Raw genomic sequence first — 13034 nt, forward strand, 5'->3', positions numbered from 1 at the left:
AGTATTACATGAGAGAGTAACTCCCAAAATGAAATGATACCTTTCACTTATTCACTGACTACTCACCCTGAGCAAACTGATCCGTTATCAAAGTGATCCGGCCAGGGGGTTGGACCAGATGACCTCCTGAGGTCTCTCCTCACCCAAAATGATCCTGCGATTCTGCACACATACCTTTTTGCTGGAGCTACAGAGGAATTTTCAATGAAACAATCTTCTCTCTGAAAATGGTTATGTTATCAGAAATGAAATTGTTTGCAAGGAAAGTGTGCTTTACATGAGTTGATCCACGGTTTACCATCTGAACGTTTTTTCTTTTTCCCCCCTCTTGAGTCCTGTTTGAATGCTTTCAAAACAAAAGGTTTTGTTTTCTTAYGCGATACAGCTATTCTGGTTTTGGCATGTTCATCCACTTATACAAACAACAGCACTGAAACAAAACGCCTTGGAATTATCCACAAAAATGTGTTGATCAAGCTAATTGGGGAAGGGGTGGGATGTTTTACTGGTATGTGACACTTTCAATTTTAAACTTATCATGATTTAAGACAGGAGAAAGCAGGAATTGCAAAAACAATATGGGAAGGAAAACCAAATTCTTAGCCAGCTCTCTCCCTTTCTTCTCTTTATCCCACCCCAGGGAAAGGGTTTCTGCAGTGGGCTTTGATCAGCAGTTCAAGGCTAAAGTGGATGCCCTATGTTCACTGAAACTACTCTTTCCAATTTAATTGAAGCAGTTGCCAATAAAAAGGCAGATCAGACAGTGACAAAATAAGTACCTGCGGAGGCAGAAAGGACAGAATATGCATAATTAATTATTCTGTGTTCCTGGATAAAATCCAATGACCTGTTTTATGCAGCCAGTCTAACAGAGATCAGAGTAGCCTTAAACTTTAAAATCTGCTGCTCTGTTCTAAGTGCTGGCAGGCTGTTGCCATTTTATTAGTGACGACGGGATTCAGAGGAGCCCGAAACGCAACTCGCAAACAGGCTAAGCGAAGAACACGTTTCCCCTTGCTCCTCTGCTACTCTCTCGTTTGGCATTTGGGCTCAAGTTGTTCGGGTCCATTTCTGCAGGAGGGGTTGTGCAGAGCAAAAAGGAAGAAAGTGGCAAAGCTGAAGGTGGAGATCCAAAAAGCAGCTTCTAACTGCTAGCAGATACCTTTACTTTCTTGATCTATTAGATTGTAACATTCAGGAAAGCATGAGGATTAGGGTGGCAGCAGCATGGCAGAGAGTTTAGGATTGCGTGTTCAGGATTTCAGAACTGCAAGTATTCATGCAGAAACAAAGTACTTCACAAGACAAGATGAATAAATATTTGCCCAGGTGCAGGTTCACCCACCCGAATCCTGGAGGATGGTTGGGGAACCTCAGGATGCCCGATACCTTCCCCTGATCGCAGCTGCCCAACATCTTGCAGATTCATGAGTATAAAAAGGAGAATAAAAGGGAGAGCCTGGCAACAAGCAAACTGTCTGTTATTAATGACCAAATTACCTATGCAAGCCTCCATCCCTCCTCCTCATATTCCTGTTTTCCCTCCTGCATCTGGAAGGAGAGATTGGATTAACTCTTCCATGGAGGACTCTAGTGTCTCTTCTCCTCCATGAAACTCAGTCACCAAGAGAACTCACCCCCATCTGATCGCCCTCGCAGCACGTAAGGGCAGAGACTCTCAATGTCAGTATAAGAAATAGGCACAGGTCCGAACACCTTATTCTGCACCAGAAGCAAACATAAAGCAACCTTATGCATCATTCATGCAATGCATAGTAGGAATATACTGATTAGGCTGGTTTAGTTTCAGCGGTGACAGTGACTGACATTCGGGTGGAATGTGTCCTAGGGCATTTTACAATTCTGTCGAAATTTTCTAATTTGTAATGGTCTTCTCTAAATGTCCAATAGAGTTGGCTCTGGGCATTGTTGTCTCATGGTCTCCTTTCCAGCAAAGTTTTCAGTGTTAKAGACACACGATATCACTAAAAAACGTTCCTAAAAAAAACAGTGGCAGTTTTGAGATGTTAAAGCCAAAAAGCACAGAGAAATTCAATTGCATTAAGGGATTCATATGAAGGATTGAGAACCTACCCTGGATCCTTCCACAGGTGACTGCTGCTGTGAGGAGCAATACGTCCCATAGGCCTGATTTCACCATTCATCAGGGAGGCAGAGAAGGAGAAACTGAACAGAGAGCTCATCTCAGACAGGAGGAAAGTCCAGCTCGGCTATGCCTTTCACAGTGCTATGTGTTACATAGGACAGCTGCTATTGCACTTTGAGCTAGTGTGATAACTCAGGGCCAGGCTCTCTCCCGTTTCCCAGAGTCTTTGCAACAGAAAGGAGTTGGAAAGCTACTTGAGCTTGGCTGGTTGTCTCCCAGTGAAACCATCCACCAGCACAGCTTTGCTACCCATCTCCTTCCTCTCCCCCTGCTTTGAGAGATCATGGCTGGACACTGCTGTGTCCCAGTAACTCTCCACCACTCTTTGGGACTCCAGGCAGCTGGAAAAGGGGAATAGCTCTTGCACAGGTGGCACCAGAAGAATTCAGTGATGGCACCTCCAAACAGTTAGCTCCCCATCTTGCCTGCAGCACAACCCATCCTGAGTTTGCAGGGTGGGAGGAGCAGCTCAGCTGAGAGGAGCCAAGATCTTTGTTCACTTTTAGAGCGTCTCCAATGGAAGGGGAAAACCATAGGTGATGCAACATCTGAGCAAAAGGAGAGAGCAACATATTCATAAACCAGCAGAAATAAAGAGGAGATCAAATAATATTAGTGCTACAGACTAGGCTACACAGAGCCATATGGATGTACAACTGAGAAACATCTCCTGTGACAGCCAGTGTCACTCCCAGCTGTATTTTCTCTCTCCCAGTCTGTGTTATGTGAGCTGCAGAATACATAAAAGGACTAGCTTAGCATGACCAAATCAAGTAAAACTTAGAAGAATTTGCTTTTCTAAACTCTTGACAGAATCCAAAACAGATCAGAAGAAAAGGACAGGCTCCCAGCATTTGGTCACATTACGAGATATGCCCTTTTCAAGGGGGTGACAACGTGGAGGCCTGGGGTTGGATAATCTCCAGCATCTCCATTTTGGTGGGAAAGTAAAGACAATCCCACACCCACCAGGCCATGAAAAAAGTGTTCAGGATRTCAGAGCAAAGATCCCCGACTCTGAGGCAGTTCCAGCTAAATCAGGATGTTTGGTCACCCCAGGCTGCTGGAGACAGGAATAGTGAAAGGGCATAGATCTGTCATCCTTTGGAAACACATCCTGGTCAGAAGAGATTATCACCTCTCTCACTGACCAACAAACACCTTTTAATACCTTCTGCAAAAGAATCTGATTTGAAAGCAACTTTTAAAGAATGCTCCCACACAGGAATACCAGCGAGTTCATTGCTTCTCTGATAATTGGTGTCAGGAGTCAGGTCAAAACTCTGATGAACATACTTTACTCTTTTGATCCAAGGCAGAGTGACTAGAAGTCAGATTTGACATACATCAGTGTGTCGGGTGAATGAGCAACAAAGCTTAGATGGGTAGTACTGGATAAAAGGAAGGAATTAGCCTTCGGAGTTGGCTTTCTGGCATAGTTCACCAGCACATCAAACCCAGGCTGAACAGACCAAGCTGAATCCAGATCTAAAGCTGCTTTGGGGACCTCCAAAGAAATTGCTCTTGTATACCCCCCCATCTACCCATGAGCATGTTTAACCTACCAGCTGCTTTGACACCCACATCAAAAAGCTCCTGAAAGGCTGCAAAAAAGCAAAGCCCAAACTGGGCAGCGGGGGGAAATCACAGCTGGAAAAGAGAAGATAAAATGCCCAGGGACCAGCAAGTGATAAATCGGACAAACTTTGGGCAGCTCACATCTTCAGACAGGCAAAAGGCTGCTCTTTGCCAGCCTTGAGCAAGCTGTATTCAGCAGAAAGAATACATTTGTTGGTGACATTGCTGCCCTTCTGGTGAATTTAGCTGATAAGAGCGACAGCGAAACTCCCCAGATCACTGTAACGTAAATAGCCAGAGGACCATACAGGCCACTTGCCCTGCCGTCCTGCCTATGGGTTTTTGCTCTGCTTCACCGTGGCTCCCGCCTTTCCTTGGCATGACTGCCGTGCTTACCAGCTAATTCCAGCACTCTCAGCCCAAACTGTCGAGTGAAACAGAAATCAAACTGTACACAAGCACCCAACCCAAGTTCACCACCACCTGCCCAAATCAATAAACTATAAATTCCAAATTCCCCCTCCTCTGCTCACAGTGCAACRTTTTCCACACTCCAGGACGCTGGTTGGATCAGGCCATGCACCTTGAGCACAGCACGCCCCGTGCCAGGAACAAGCAGAGTTAGAGTCAGAATTGAAGCTCTTCCGCTCCAGAGATGGGAGTGGTCACAGCACAGATTCACATTTGCATTTTGCAATCCTGAATTTTGCAAAACAGTAATTCTGACCAGCAAACTTGAAAAGCCTCCAACTGGCTTCATTGCTTGGAGCAACTCTGCTAGAATCTCTCTCCTGGCAACACGTCACCATCATCTGCCCTTCACCTCGCCAGGAGTTTAGATGCCAAATCTTGCGATGTCAAATCTGGAAACATGCAATGGTGTCACTTGATAGCCCATCTTCACACTAATTTTAGGCAATGGAACTTTTCAKGCTTTCAAAACGAAGCTGCTTTACTTATTTCTTTTTGAGAAACCTCTTGTACTCACTGGCTACTGTAAATAGGTTTTTTTCCATATGATGTTTTGAACTTACCTGCAGGGCTCTAAAATCATAGGAAAACAACACCTGAAATGGTCTTGAAGGAACGATGACCTGTTGATTCTGTAAACTGAACCAATTAACTCGATGCACCCAACATGCAAATGATTGCAGATGGAAACAAGTTACACATCAGTAAGTACTAAATTTGATCTTTCTTTAGTTAATATTGATTCCTGATTTTTGCAATAGACTGATGCTCCATCATTCAGCTATTTGCTTCAGGAGATTTGTTTGCTCCATTTGCTTTAGACAGCTACCTAAGGTGTAATRTAGGCAATTAGTTAGGAGTTGAACTGCTCTGCATCCATCCGGGAGAGGTGAGGACCTCCAGGTTCATTTCAGAGCACCTTAATTACATGCACACAGTAAAGATTTGGCCTACCCCCTTGTGGGGCACCACAGTTTATCTATGGCTCAATTATAAAATTATGAGGCCAGAAGAGACATCAAGAGGTCAGCTAATCTGCTTCCTTCCACAGTGCATGGCAGTATTTCCATTGCTCCTGATGGACAGCAGATTCGTGGTAATTCCCCTATAATAAAAACTTCAGAACTGCACGAGGACACTGCACTGAAAGATGCCAAAAGCTAGAGAGGACTCAGAATAGCCCTGAGAACAACTCCTGGTCTAGGAAACTTCCCTTTTAAACACCAAGCTGAGACCGGTTAGCTTGTTGACTATAGTCAGAGAGGGCTTTTCAGCCTCACCTGYGAAGTTCTCAGAAAAAGCCAGAGTTTGGAAGCAGAAGTCAGCAAAGCTCAACAGGATGCACGAGCTRGAGTGACAGAGGCTGTTACCTGCAGGATTCAGTAGACCCTCCAGTGCTTGGACTCCCTAGACCTAGGCCAGATGTCTTTCTAAGGATAAAAAAAGAGAGACAGGACAGTTCTAGACATATCCTTGGTCTGGGCCTCCAGACCAAGAACGGGAGCCAGAGCCAGTGCCCAGAGTCGCCGTTTTGGCCCCCCCCAGGTGGGTGAGCAAGGCGAGGGACCAGATGCAGAGCACCCAGGTGATGCGCTCACAGCCGGCCACCCGCAGCCTTTTAGCAGCCTTGGGGGAAAGGCTCCGCACCCAACCGGGCGTCTCCCATTCAGTTAGGAAAAAAAACAGGCTCTCTTTGTTCTCCGTTAAAGCCATCTTAGGCTACAAAACTTGACAGGCTGCAGACACTGGAGTTATCAATGATTAACAGCACTGCTGTAGTTTGTCTCCTGGATGAAACTCCAGTGTACAGTTATGCAAGTGACAGTCATAATAGAGCCCAGCTTTTACAAGCTTTCTAAAATATCTGATGGATTTGTGGGATTTGAAATGAAAATTGCTGTGCCCCCTGGTATTATTTGTAACTGTTCAAACATCCTGGCCACATACCTAGCATGAAGCAACAAGGGACTTCATTGCATATATATTTTATACATGCATATATAAATATACATGCAAACACATCTTTTTCTGTTTATTTAAAGGAGAAAAAGAGTGCATGTCTTTAGGATTGCTGAACCACTATTGCTTAGAATTATTATGAAGAGATTAAGTGCCTTTCTGAAATTTATAATCCAAATCAAACTGTTCCATTACATGCAAACCCTTCATGGGACCAAACAAAAAAAAAAAAAAAAATCACACAGAAATAGCTTATGGTCTGTCTTGTATCACTGTCAGGATCCTCATGGAGGGTCCATCATTCCTTAAGCAAGCGCTAGCTCTTATTACGTGTTTTGTCACYGTCAGATCCATTCTTTATCTGTTTTAAAAAAAAGAAAAACAACAAAAAAACCCCACTCGCATAGTGTTAGAAAAAGCRTGTTTAACTGGCAAGAGACATCAATATACCAACTGGGAGACCTGTTCAGCGATGTATCAGCTGCCACCTCATTATTTATAGACATCCCCTTCTTGGAGCTTGTTTATTTTCCTTCTCTGCAGAGGTGGTGGCGGCGGCGGTGGGAGAGGCAGAGCTGACATTCAGGCCCAGGTGTTTCAGAGCCTGACCTTTCCTTCGGAGAGCAAGAACTGCAGGCGCATTTCGAGAAACAGCCATTTGGAAACTTTAGACCCTTGTGTTCACCGCTTAACTGCGGGCCCAGTGCAGAGTTGCAAGCAAATACWGAATAGAGATCTGTTAGTTAGCAAGGGCATATGCATAAGGGGAGTCACAAAAAAAGACCTTTAATTATTTTATACCTGGAAACAGAACCAGATGAAGTCTAGCCCCCAGTCTTGAGGCAGAACAAGTGCTATGAAGAAAAAACATTAAAAACAGATTTTTTTGATCTCAGCTAAGCTTTCTCCAATTTTAAGTAATGCTGTTTGTGGCCTGCAGGAAACAGGCATTCAAATGCTCATGGGCTGCATTTTTCAATTCCGTCTTTCATACATTCATGTAGAATCATCCATTAAAGCTTTTGGGGAAAGAATAATAATAATAAATAAAGCAGGCCTGAGGCCTGCTACAGAAATATAAGTAGCTACAATTTCATTACTATTATAGCGCCTATATCTTCATTTAGGAGTGGACGACGTACAAAAGGACGTTCCCTCTCAGTGTATGATCTATATAAACTGGAYAGGGAAGAAAGAAATCAGAGGGAAGCAATATCTCGCTCAAAAAGCCATTTCTGTTTTTCATCCCAGAAGCAACACTCCTCCACCAGGCTTTGGGGTAACCGCAACCCCGCAAGCAAGGCACACTCAGTGCCTCAGTTTGCCCTTGTTATACTCAAAACGCAAYGGGCCCAGGAGGAGACAGAGCCAAGGTCTCAGCACGAGAGCAATACTGATACCAATGCTGGGAGAAACATTAATATTGTGAGAGAGGAAGGAAAAAAAAAAAAAGGAAAAAGAAGCAGCAAGAATGATAGGCAGCAGTTGACTACTGTATAAAAATCAGGCCAGAAAACACCAGGGAGAGGCACAGCCTGCTCTTCACACGCACAAGTGGGTGACTCACCAAGAGCACCTCTTCCCACCCGTAGAGGAGCAGAGGCCCCAGCACCACGCAAAGACCCACAGGAAGGCTGAAAGCTTTGCAAAAGCTACGGGGTAATTTCATCACCGCGCTCAGTGGTTTCCCCACATTGAGTTTTCCTGCAGGAACTTTGCATTTTAGCRAGAGATGAGCAGAAGCACTTCAGATGTCAACGCACGCTTTGCTCTGCACCAAACAATGCAGCCTGCTGCAATGCTCTGCGCTTACCATCGAGGAGGGAAAGGAGCCTTCCTCCCCTCTGGGCAGTGCCAAGATAACCATCCAAAAGGCTTGGACTGTGCAGTCCCTTTTATGGGGTTCTTCACCATTGCAGTAACCCTGCTGCCACTCTCCCCACCGCGCTGCCACTAGCTGCATGTGCACACCACATTACTTTGAGAGGAGAAATAGCACGCTGTAAAGTTAATTTAATTGTGGAAAAGTTTCCTCTGGCAGATCCAGGTACCTCATAAAAAGCTACACACATCTGTTTCAAGCCACTTTGCCTCTGGTTTCCCACCATTGCTAGAGAGCTCTGGTTTCTCTGGAGCGTTTCCGTGCAATCTGCTCACTGCTTTCCTGCAGCCAGAACCTGGATTACAGCAGTTGTTTCTGTTGAAACCACATCTAGTTCCATATGGCCTTTAAGTGGGGAAAATACGCCCTGCAAATTAACCCTCCTTAGAGAAGGAATTTCACACAAGCAGCCTTCGGGGCCTTTTCTGCACTATCCAGGCTGGCAGGGCACAGGAACAGTAACAGAATAAGTTTCTGGGCATCCTTTCTGCCAGCCAACGGCAGGACAGAGTTGAAACTAATAGGGAGGCCCCAACCAGTTGGATCACCAGCACCACGCCTGACTCCATAGTACTGCTTTTACCTCAAGCCAGGACACTTTCATACATCATGTTGCTACTGCTCTGGCCTCATTTCAAAGTCCCAGCTTGGAAGAGAAGGGATTGAGGAAGACTGAGCCAGGTATTGCCACAATCCTCAGTGCTCTCTGAGAAGCACAGACTTGTTGAATTCCTCATTCCAGAAGAAGCTAAAGCAGGGGGTAGAGAGGGTGAGGGTATCAATAGGCAAAAAGATGACAGCAAGAGATTTTTCTTGGTTGGAAGTGTCAAAGGTGATACCTGGGAGCAGCCAGAAAGTCCCAGCAGCTTTCCTATTTTCAACACTCTTGAAAAGCGCATGTTAAGGATAGCACAGTCTGGATGCCATCTCTACACAAGAGAAGTGCTGTTACTTGGAAGGTCACCTTCATAAAAGGTCAAAAAGCTTTTTCTTTAGATGGTTCCAAATACAATAGTCAGCTCCTTAGAGCACTGGGTTCCTGTAGAGACATCTGTACTGACCTCATCTCAGATGTATAAGCAGGCTATAGAGGATTTTTATAGCTGACAGCTCCAGTGATTTTGGTTGAAGCCTGACTCTACCCAGCTCTGTTAGCTGGCCAGCTAAACCTSCTGCTTCTTCTAGCCAATCACTTTGTAGGAAGGCTTCTGCACGCTGCTCTAAATCTTGCCCAAACCCTGATCTTCCCCATCTTACTGTCATTTTCCCCAGTGGGGAAAGCAGCAAGTAGCCAGGAATCCTCCTAAATGGAGAAAAGCCCCCTTCCAACATACATCAAGCTCCTTCTCCTCTCGTCACTCAGTTTGAYGGTATTTCTCTTCTGCCACTTTCAGCTCAGAGTTGCAAGGTCTGGGAAACCAGCTTTGCTACAGGAATTCCTACATCAACAAAATCCTCAGAGTTGCCATTTGTACAACATCTTCCTCAAATTTTATTAAATGCTTACAAAAAAAATATCCAGGACACGCAGTAAATTTAAGCAAAAAGCAAACTGATGCAGGAGGAGAGAGAAGCTGCCCTCCCTCTAGGGAACAGAAACAAATTGCAAATTTATGTTGACAGCCTTCATGGGAAGAGGACATAAACAGATTTTAARCAGGAAATCGGGAACATGCTAATGACATGAAGTGTAAAGACACAGGAGAGTTCAGGAAGAGCCCCAGGAGCTGCTTTACAGAACTGGGGCCCAAAGCCTGGAAATCGGTGCCCCTCTTCAGGGGCTCGGTTTCCCCCGTTCACAGCAAGCCCTGACCTCCCCCAACAACACACTAAGATGCCTTTTCACCTAGACAGCTTCCAGCACAAGGGAATTCTGGTCATTTCCCAGATATCCAGTCCTCCTCCAGGAGCATAATTTGCAGGTTATCAACACATCTGCCTTTGACATTCAGAAATAAGTGTTTCAATTCCTCACAGTGGAGCCCAGGTTAGAGGAAAAGCAAATCCCTTCCCAGAGAAGGGAGATAATGCCAATAATGAACACTCCTCACCTGGAAGAGGAAGCCTCAGGCCCACATCCCTGTTTAACAGGGAGAGGAAGGCAGCAGCTATCCGAAACTAAACTTCTATAGCCACTGTTGAGATGGAAGAGTGGCAGGAATATTTTGGCATGGGTACTCAGCTGTGATTAAAATGATGATCTGGAAACTAAAGAAAAGAACAGGACTTGGTTAAATGTAATTAGGCCTTGATGTACATGCAGAGACACCAGTAGATGACATCCGTCAGAGCAGATGTTGCAGAGGGAAAGAGGCTATGCTGTAAACAGGGGAAGACTTTAACTACAGCTGGCACTAGTAGTGGTGACAAAAGGTCCTTGCAGTCTCCTGGTGTTCAGGATCTGCTCATTGCCCTCTTTTCAAACATTGATTCTTTTACTTGGTTTCTATTCAGCTTCCTCTCTCCCACCACTCAGCCATCAAAAGTCACAAGATTAGAAATTCTTCATTCTGTAGCAAAATACCTGCCAGCTGGGCAGATTAGTAAATTCTTCTCTTAAAGCACTTGATAAAGAAGAGAGGAGGAAAAACCACTGCCTCCCATCTCCATAGCAGAGCCAGACTAAAATAAAAAAAATAGCCACAGAGTCATTTAGAAGGTTAAAACAGGGATCGTTTTTGCCAGCTGATTTAGTTTCTTTCACCTGACTGAAGGCAGCATGGGGTGTCACTCACACCCAGAGAGGATAGTCAGGTTGTACTGAAGCAGACTGACTTCAGGCAGGAGGAGAAGAGAAACATCCTTTGAGTATCTTCCTTGGAGCAGAGGAAATATTGGCATTGAGGGTTGCATYGAGCCAGGACCAAGCTCAGCTGTAAGACAAGAAAAAGACAAACTTATGCATACTGTTTCATCTGCCACGAGCGATATCCTGGGCTATACAGAGTCTGCATCTTGCCCTAACAATTAAAGATGTTTTTCTTCCATGCATTTTCACAAGAGCTATGTGAATCCCTCATCTCCACTGCCCATAAAGTCTCTACAATGCAGGACAGCCAACTTGAGCGATGTGTCCGTAACAGAGCAGGAGCTGAGGACTGCCGAGACGGTGGCTTCGGAGACCCCACTCTAAATACCCCTGCATTCAGCCCCCTCAGCACTCGCGAGGGCTCAGCCACCTGGGCAGCCTCCAGCTCATCTCCAGCAGAGGTCACGACTGCCCAGGCAGAGAGAAGGACGCGCTCCAGCTCAGCCTCCTCATCCCAAGGAGGCGGCAATTAGCAGACTTCCTTCCACGCCTGAGAAAGTCACTAAAGCAGAGAGCATGTTCCTCCAGCCCCTGGCAACCACAGCTCTCTGTTTGGGACCATCTGCGGCAGTATCAGGTTCCCACAGCTCTTGATCTCCTCTTTGCAGAACAGCTGGTACCACAGAGGGGCTCCAGCGCACAAATTACTTTTCCATCGTGTAATAAATGACTCTTCCATGCTGATACTCTCCCTGCCATTCTCAGTTTGGAGCTGATTGCGATTCAAGCAGAGTCCAGCAGAACAGTTGGGATCCAAGGGTGGGCGACTTCCCTTGCACCCACAGGCACACAACCAGCAGGAGCGAAACTTAACCCTTTAAAAGCCTCTTAGCTTCTAGCTCAATTTCCTTCYAACTTATCACAAACCCACCCAAGTTTTTCAGGCAGGTTTTTCACCCCTCTATCCCCAGGTTTTCAGCTCTGGCCTTTCTGCCAGCAGTAAGGCATATCTGTCTTTTCCCTTGCTTTTGCTTCATTATGGAAAAATAACAAAGTCACTTGCAAAGTCTCGCTTGTTGCGAAAATTCTGAGTGTGCAAAAACCTCTGAAGGAGACTCAGACAAAACCAAGCATGACAAGGGAAGACAAATAAATTAAGAGTGGTTTCCTTTTGTGATGTCTGGATGTCTCTCCCCCCATGACTGTCCCCCAAACACACAAGCTCCAGCACCCAAGTTACATGCCGTGCAACTCAGCATCCATAAGGTCTCCCCAAGACCCACAGCATAGCCGTTTTCAAGCCAGATGGGGTGCTTAGAYAGTAGCAAGGATTACTTTAAGAGCACATACTATTGGAAGAGACCACAGAACCTCAAGTCATAAGTCATAAACCAGCCCCTAACTTTGGGAATAGAGGGAAAGTTTTCCTGGCGCAGCTGGATTGTATCCTAAGCCTCTCATGGCCAGACTCCTCTGCCCTCCTCAGAAGCATGTGGCACAGTTAGCAGCAAATCCCAGACAAGACCCTGCTCTGGTCCGCCTAGGAAGCTGCATTTTCAGGGGTGCTGCAGTTTGTAGGGTAAGGAAAACACTCAGCTCAAAGAGCTGATCGGTAGTTGGGAAGCTCATTCCCCTGCCTCTTTTGTATTCCCAGCACAACAAGCCTGAGCAGTTCAGCCTTATGATTCCGGCTCATCAGCACTGCTAGACCACAGCTCATCTGGTAATACAGGCAGTCCATGGGACACATTAAACAGGAGCAGATGAAGTCATTCCACAATCAATCCTAACAGCAGGTGAATTTACTAGCTCACACTGCAACCATTTAAATCACCCAAGCAGTTACTAATACCTATATAAACAGAGCTGGAGCAGTGTTACACAAGAGCATGGCTGCACCTCTYGACTGAGATATTTGGGCTTTCTAACCCAGAAGAACTTAGAATATCCAAAGGGCTGGGGAAGGGATCATGTATTGATGAAAAAAYGTGGTCTCTTAGTCCTTTTAGGGCCAGGGTAGACTTGTTTCTAAGAGTRGCTCTTGGAACAGAGCAAGTCCTAATCTCAGCCTTACAGCTAAGGCACAAAGGTGATAAGCCACTAGGCATGCCCAACAGTTGTCATCCCCAGCTCACACAAATCCCCTCCAAGGCCCCCCTCATCAAAATGGTGGGAGGTTTCTCATATTTGCAGTTGAAATAGAGGGATCAGTAGGTACCAGTGCATCA

General features: G+C 45.6%; 1 protein-coding gene across 1 annotated transcript in view; it reads right to left on the minus strand.

The window, feature by feature from the left end:
- Positions 1-9525: 9525 nt before the first annotated feature.
- Positions 9526-13034, minus strand: part of LSP1 (lymphocyte specific protein 1) — a 52013-nt gene continuing 48504 nt past the window's right edge. The window contains exon 11 of the mRNA XM_026076440.1: positions 9526-10930. The gene's annotated coding sequence lies outside the window, so the exon portion shown is untranslated. The remainder of the gene's footprint in view (positions 10931-13034) is intronic.

Source organism: Apteryx rowi, unplaced genomic scaffold (genome assembly GCF_003343035.1).
Source record: "Apteryx rowi isolate R43461 unplaced genomic scaffold, aptRow1 scaffold_430, whole genome shotgun sequence".
Taxonomy (NCBI): Eukaryota; Metazoa; Chordata; class Aves; order Apterygiformes; family Apterygidae; genus Apteryx; species Apteryx rowi.